Source organism: Schistocerca americana, chromosome 4 (assembly GCF_021461395.2).
Source record: "Schistocerca americana isolate TAMUIC-IGC-003095 chromosome 4, iqSchAmer2.1, whole genome shotgun sequence".
Classification (NCBI taxonomy): Eukaryota; Metazoa; Arthropoda; class Insecta; order Orthoptera; family Acrididae; genus Schistocerca; species Schistocerca americana.
The window spans coordinates 395,491,138-395,498,936 of NC_060122.1; the positions used below are offsets into that span (position 1 = coordinate 395,491,138).

At 43.6% G+C, this 7,799-nt stretch overlaps 1 non-coding gene across 1 annotated transcript; it reads left to right on the top strand.

Annotated features, from left to right (window-relative positions):
* The first annotated feature begins 391 nt into the window (after positions 1-391).
* On the top strand, positions 392-466 carry Trnas-cga. The gene has a single exon. It is a non-coding gene; the product is annotated as a tRNA-Ser (tRNA).
* Positions 467-7,799: the final 7,333 nt, after the last annotated feature.

The window sequence follows — 7,799 nt, forward strand, 5'->3', positions numbered from 1 at the left end:
GCACAATGACATGTTGCTGCACAAACAAATGCTTTGTTGGTGTCACAGGATGCCAGCCTTTTGCCCTGGCCCACAAATGACCAGACCTTTCGCTGGCAAGTGCTCTACCAACTGAGCTACCCAAGCACGACTCACGCCCCGTCCTCACAGCTTTACTTCTGCCAGTACCTCGTCTCCTGCCAGGAAGTTTCGTATCAGCGTACACTCCGCTGCAGAGTGAAAATCTCATTCTGGAAACATCCCCCAGGCTGTGGCTAAGCCATGTCTCCGCAATATCCTTTCTTTCAGGAGTGCTAGTTCTGCACGGTTCGCAGGAGAGCTTCTGTAAAGTTTGGAAGGTAGGAGATGAGGTACTGGCAGAAGTAAAGCTGTGAGGAAGGGGCGTGAGTCGTGCTTGGGTAGCTCAATTGGTAGAGCAATTGCCCGCGAAAGGCAAAGGTCCCGAGTTCGAGTCTCGGCCCAGCACACAGTTTTAATCTGCCAGGAAGTTTCATATCAGCGTACACTCCGCTGCAGAGTGAAAATCTCATTCTGGGGACAGGTGTATTGCTGTGGTCCAAGGCCAACCACCACAGATGCACTAGGGAACGAGGTGAATGCAGTATGGCTGGCTGTACCACAGGACGCCATTCGCGCCAATCCATAACAGATCCTGTGCCTACTAGGTAACAAGACACATGCTGAACGAGGTGACTGAAATGCTAATCATTTCTGCAGAACGTACTAATGGACATGTTCCGTGAATATGATTGTAGTCGTTCAAGGTGTTCTGCTTTTTTTCCGTACATGATTGTGTATCAATACGGGATTGACCTTTTACAAAAGTTATGGCACAGGTTTATTGATCATGAGATAAGACAAACAATACAAACTAAGCGAGGTGACAAATAAATCATGTTCTGTTGGCAACACAACCAGATGCTACAAATAGTTAACACTCTGCTGGGTGGTGACTGGTTGGCAAATGCTGTGGGTTGTCTGATTAAACTATTTTCTCTGGCTCAAAACATGGATAACGCTATTTGAAATTATCTGACGCTGAATCGACTTCGATGGATTTATTCTACACTTAAGTTATACTACAATGGTGCAGCTGAGAAGAAGTGGCGAGATTGTGATTATGGTTGCCATAACAAGTCAGAGTAGCTGTATTATACCCCATTCTCGATGTGTAGCGCTGTCTCAGGTGACAGGCATAGTTCGAGCGTCTCCAGAACAGTGATGTGCAGCGCCTGCAATTCATTATCGTGGGCACGCAGTACGCAAATTCGACGCTGGCGATCAGTTAGGTGGATCGTAATTACTCTCTAATGGAGCTCTGAAGTCTCGACAGATTCCAGCGTGCAACACTGCCGTTCGCCGGTCATACCTTGAGTCAATTTGACTCACTTAGGCGTACCAGTGCGCACAAGGAGATCAAACGTCAAGACGGCAGACGTGACACGAATAAGATTGCCCTCGCATTCCCCCCCCCCCCCCCCCCCCCAAGTGTTCTGACATTAGAATTCATGAGCTCCGTGTCTCCCCTATTACACGTTTGGTCTACCCACTGGCCAGTCCCAATCAAAGGTAACAATATTCTTCTCTTTTCTGGAAAAGCAGCGAATCCCTGACTCGTAAATTCCCACAGAGAGGACAACACGTTGTGCTCCCAACTTGTCCTTTTCCCCATGGTCACTTTAAAGTGAACAACACATTTATCATGGAGATTATTATGTGGACAGCCCAAACGTTACAACGTGTCTTAGCAGGGGCATAGGCTAAACTAAAATAAGTGCTTGTGTTTCAGAGGAGCCATAAATATTGCGTTCCATTCTAAAATTGCTTCCAGGGCCTTCGTCGATAGCATCCGGTCCACAGCGAACATGGATACTCACGAGTTTTTATGGCTACCATCCCTCTTCGCAAAGGGCGTTTACGACACTGACCTAAATTTCTCTTGTGCTCCTGCTCCTATTATGGCTAGAGGCGCCTGAAAGGCACGTCCAGATAGGTAGCTTTTCTGCCTCTTTGGCGGAAAGCACTGTGTGCACCGTGGCTTGAGAAATTCTTGAGACCAACATTCCGTCCCCGGTAAATGCTTCGAGATGTTCCTTTCCCTAATAGCTACATGTGGCTTCTAAGGCACAAACATCCACTGCAAGATTTACTGTTAGACGACCGAACTGCCTGCTTGCTGTCAACACCAGAAAATACTATTTGAAGGAGAGCCACCATAAAAATCATACATGCGTTGACAATGTACACGCTGCCATCAGTGCTTGCTCATGTTGATAACTTCCTGTCGCCTCACAAAAATGCTGTCTGTGGTGTAAAATCAGCATTAACGAGTAGCCTTGAATATGAAAAGGAGGGAGAGAGTGACTTGTGTCACAGTGTGATATGGAACAGAAGAAAACATCAAATAGTACTGAGGAGTCACAATGATGAAATGAGTGTTGGGAGCGACTTTGCCAACTAAGACTGCACACAAGAAAACATCCCAACTTGACCTCATTCACCTCAGGTGTCACTCACTCACACAAAACTGCACATCTTCAAGGAGGACAGATAAACATTGCTGAGTGTAGTATGACTCTTGTGGACCCTAGGGTCGTTGCTACACCACGGCCTTCAGATAAACAATTACCAAGCGGTTAAAGAGATTTTGTAGCAATATTTTTACTCAGTTATACAATTTCTGAGGTGACAGACGACTAATTTCCCTAATAATATCACAATTCAGTTGATATTGAACCATTTCCTGCCTCAGTCATACACTCGGTAAGTCATCTGTAATATGTGACTGGACAATAATTATAACTTAAGAAACACACCGACTTTCAAAGTCTAAAGAAGCATGTAACATGTACCATCTGCTGTGTTTATTTTCTAGTGTAGTGTAATGTTGTTTCTTCTACCTATAAGACATTTCAAAATCATGCTTTTCATGTCAGGGTTTACGTAAAACGCTTGACAAGTTATTTTCTCTAGATCAGTTGTATCAAAAATGAAATCAGTTTCACAAGGAAATGTACAGAATTACATGAAAATCAGAGTCATGAAACATCCTATTCTTCCCTCTATAAGGGTTCCTTGGGAGGCGATTTACATTTACAGAGTCACACAGATAGGACGTGGCCCTAAACACACACTCAAATGGTGTCAGGACTGGCTCAGGCACCAAGGTGCAGCGAGGTGCGCCAGAGTGAGATCACCCTTCACTCAGTGCTTGATGCAGGAGCTGCAGCAGTTGGCTTTAGTCCCCCACCTGGCCCATGGCAGGATCAGTAAGGCAAATGGGCTGTTGGCATCAACTCTACCTGACATCATATGGCAATCTGCTGGGCTGTCAGGCTCGATGGACAGGACATCTGGTGGGAGGGAATGAGACAACAGTGTCTTTGCATGGCGCCCTACATCTCTAACTCAGGTAGTGACGTCTCTGCCTCTGTCTCATCTTTTGGTCTAGTAGCCGAAAGCGTGCAGTCGTCTTGGATGAGACAGCATTGCATTTGGTTTGGAACCCATCTTGTAGTGATGATTTCTTGTCTATACCTGTGCCAGTGCGTAGCTTGAGATACCTCCACTTTCACCAGTGCTCATCTTGAAACATTCCCTTTAGAAAAATTAAGAATGACTGTGCTGGTAAACGTCTGCATTATTTGATTTTCAAACAGCTGAGCAAAACTGAACGTACTCAGGCATTTCTCTCTTTACTTATTCTGATCAACACTAAACTGACACACAATATTTTTAGCGCAACGCAATCTGACTTTCAATAATCCCTACAAAAGAATGGCCCTGTCTAACAATAACCTGTACCTTTCATGAATCACTTACCTCACAAAAAATCTTCGTTTCTCGAACTACTGCGATACAGCAGGCGCCAATACTGCCAGCTAAACAAAATCTTCTAACTACTGAAGGCACTAACTACAGATAGGCATAGTTAGCAAAATGAAAGATTTTGATAGAGAGCAAACAATGTATTTACCTTAATAGTGTTCAAAAGTACCAGATCGTCTGCTCTTAAAACTCTGCCATCTCTCTCCCCGTATCCACCACTGCTGGCGGCTCACCTCCAACTGTGCAACGCTACGTACTGTTCACATCCAACTGCCCAACACTGCAATAGCGAATATTTCAACAATGCCAACCTGCCACAGATTGCACACAGCACAGTCAGTGATTTTCATACTGAGCGCTACATGGCGTTACCAACATAAAAACCTAAACAGCGTACTTACAATCTGTGACATAGTGCATGGTTGCAGGAACAACTCATCTGGATCATGGCCACCTGGTTCTATGCACCATCTGTAGATGGGTGTGTCCGCCTTGAGGCTCCCTCTGGGTCTTGTTGTGCCGCTCGCTCGGCTCCAGGTCCTTTGAGGGTGTGGCTTGACATCAAGGGCGAGCCTCCAGTCTGGCGATCCCATTCACAATCGCTCAGTGGATGGTTGGAGTCGGCTGTTGTTTCCTCGGCTCCAGGCCTTCCGCCATGCTGTCGAGGCAGTGACATAACATCAATGGCAGGCCCCCCCTTTGTCCAGTGGGCTGCCTCCATTCGTAGCCACCAGGGGTAGGCTGCACAGGGCAGCTCCCCCTCTGGTTTAATTTTCATTGAGCTGTCATTGGTGCAGGCAGACTCCGAGATGTCCTGGCATTCATTCAGTGCTGACGATTGGCTCTGGCCACAGGGTGTTACCTTGCATCGCCCCACGTGATGTATCGATAGTGAGTTTGGAAGCTCCCAAAATCTCCACGGTCCTCATTGCATATTTAGTGCCAATCGAACTTTATACATAGTTTCTTATGAACAGAACAACAAACCAAAATTTAGCTCTTTGAATAAATACAGCATCAGTGCATATATAATTACTTGAGTGATAGTAATAAAAAATGAAAAGAAGAAATATGTGTTATCGTATTGACTAAACATGACGTCCCTGACAATTACAGCTATCTTCAATATGTGGTTTAGAGTGCCACTGGTCTGTGTGTGAGAGTTGTGTAAGTACCATTTCCTACCACGCATACCCCTATGATAGGCTAGCACTGCATCCACTCTTCACCTGACATGCTCTTTCCACACAGCACTTAGTGTTAACTTATTATCTTTGCCGAACACCTGTGAAACTTACATTTAAGTCTTCTCTGCTCTTAGATGAGTGTGCTACGTGTACTCCTCCTGTTATTCGTACTACTGGCGACGTTGTCACCCAGTGCAGAAGTGGTCTGAAACCACGCACCCATTCATCTGCATACATGCTCTGTCTCATGACAACTGCTCTTGAAACTTAAAAATGTCATTAGTATCCGCTTACTTGTTGCTTTACATTATCTCAAATATCCTTTTGTTGGATCGCCGCTGTAATAAAATAAAAAAACGTAAATTAGTTCTCTCATGTAGTTTGATCCTTATCCTCACCAGTATCCCCCTTCTTACTGCTAGTCTCCTTTTCCTGAACCTGAGGTTCGTCACACCACTGTGACTCGCATTGAGCGTGCTCATGCCTCGTAATGCGTTTTGCTTATGGCACTATTGTGGCGCCAGCAAACTACAAAGACCTTGAGAAAGGCTTCACTGTACGACTGGCGATGGCCCAGAATCCCAGTAGATATAGTGTCTCCTCGCATCTGACATGTGGGCAGCTAACACCACTCATAGCACACCCGAAAATCGTGACAGACATGTGCAGTGGCATGGCCGCAATCTCGCCATTGCTAAACAGCAGAAAGAAACATACACTCGCCTCTTGGGCAGCCCATAAGATACTGTGGAAAAAGGGGCAGATATGCTCTCACAGGCCTTAATGATATTATGGGAGACACTACCACCAGAATTATACAGCTGACATAGATGTTTATAATACGTTCGTTTCTTGACTAACATTCTTATACTCATTGAAGCGAGATAATGGGTAATGACAGTGCGGTACAAAGACATAACGATAAATGAAGGTTGGGTAAGTAGGCTGTATAGGTTTTTTTTATTGATAACGCCACGTAGCGCTCCGTATGAAAATCAGTGGCTGTGCTGTGTGCAATCTGTGGCTAGTTTGCATTGTTGTCTTCCATTGTAGTGTTGGGCAGCTGGATGTGAACAGTGCATAGCGTTGCGCAGTTGGAGGTGAGCCACCAGCAGTGGTTGATGTGGGGAAGTGAGATGGCGGATTTTTAAGAATGGATAATCTGGAGGTGTGTCCATCAGAAACAGTACATTTCTAAGAATGGATGTCATGAATTGCTATATATATATTATGACTATTAAGGTAAATACATTGTTTGTTCTCTATCAAAATCTTTCATTTGCTAACTATGCCTATCAGTAGTTAGTGCCTTCAGTAGTTTGAATCTTTTATTTAGCTGGCAATAGTGGCGCTCGCTGTATTGCAGTAGCTTGAGTAACGAAGATCTTTGTGAGGTAAGTGATTTGTGAAAGGTATAGGTCAATGTTAGTCAGGGCCATTCATTTGTAGGGCTTATTGAAAGTCAGATTGCGTTGCGCTAAAAATATTGCCTATCAGTTTAGTGTTGATCAGAATAAGTAAAGAGAGTAATGTCTGAGTACGTTCAGTTTTGCTCAGCTGTTTGAAAAGCAAATAATGTAAGAGGTTTACCAGCACAGCAATTCATTAATTTTTCTAAGGGGACGTTACATATGTCGACCCTTAGCCGAGGATACCTCACTGGAATCTTCTGATTTTTTCTTGTAGTTTCTGTAAATAGTGTACCTATTGTTTACTGCTAGCGCGTAATTATAGAGAGAATTTCCTTTGTAGTTATAGTTATTCATTGTTGTACAGTAAAACAGTTGTGGCATGCATGTAGATTTGCAGCAAGTATTTCGCAGCTGCGCTTCCAATTAACGAGATATTATTTTCAGTGCTATGTTAATGTGTTCTCTTATTTTTGCTCTTCAAATTGTGCTTTTCTGTGTTATCGTGTGAAATATTGTGACAATAATGGCGTGTGAAAAACGTAATACTAGGCTCCAAAGTAAACTGAGAGATAATAGTGACGACGAGCATAGCTTAACACCACTGTGTAATAAATTAACAGATATTCGAAGTAGTAATTTGGTAATTGTGCATAGGGAAATGGAGCGGGCGGCAAACAAGGGTGTAGACAATGAAACAAGTAGTGAACAGGGAAGCAGTATCGATCGATCGGTAGGCAACAGCTCGCCTCAGGATTCCGAAATGACAGGACACAATATTGCAAATACTGTAGATTCAGGTTTTGCGTCCTCACCGTTTTCTCAAATAAGACACATTTTCTGCTTTTCTAAATGCGAATATTGCTGGTTCAAATGCACTGCCGAATAGCACTGAGGAACATGTTTCAGACACCAGTGCACTGTTATTACAGTTAATGCAACAAATGGGACAAATGCTACAAAAGTTAGACACAACGCTTGAACAAAATCAGAAACAAATGGGACAAAATCTTCAAAAGTTAGACACAATGGAACAAAATCTTCAAAAGTTAGACACCACACTTTAACAAACACGTGAAGATTTAACTACTGAGTTACATAAAATCGAATCGAAATGTCAAAAAGTCTGTAATGACGTAAAAACACAAATTTGTGAGCATTTCCAACCTATTTTTTCGCGTCATGAAAATGCATTACAGAATCACGAAGCAGCCATAAAAGAACTGCAAACTATTGTTCATGGAAATCACGACACCTTGCAAGCAAAATTGACTCAGTTTCATCTACCGATTCGGTTACGCAACTTGCAAAAACTCAGGAAATCTTAAAGGACACAGTAGATACGATTTCAACACAAATGGACACTCTGAAACTT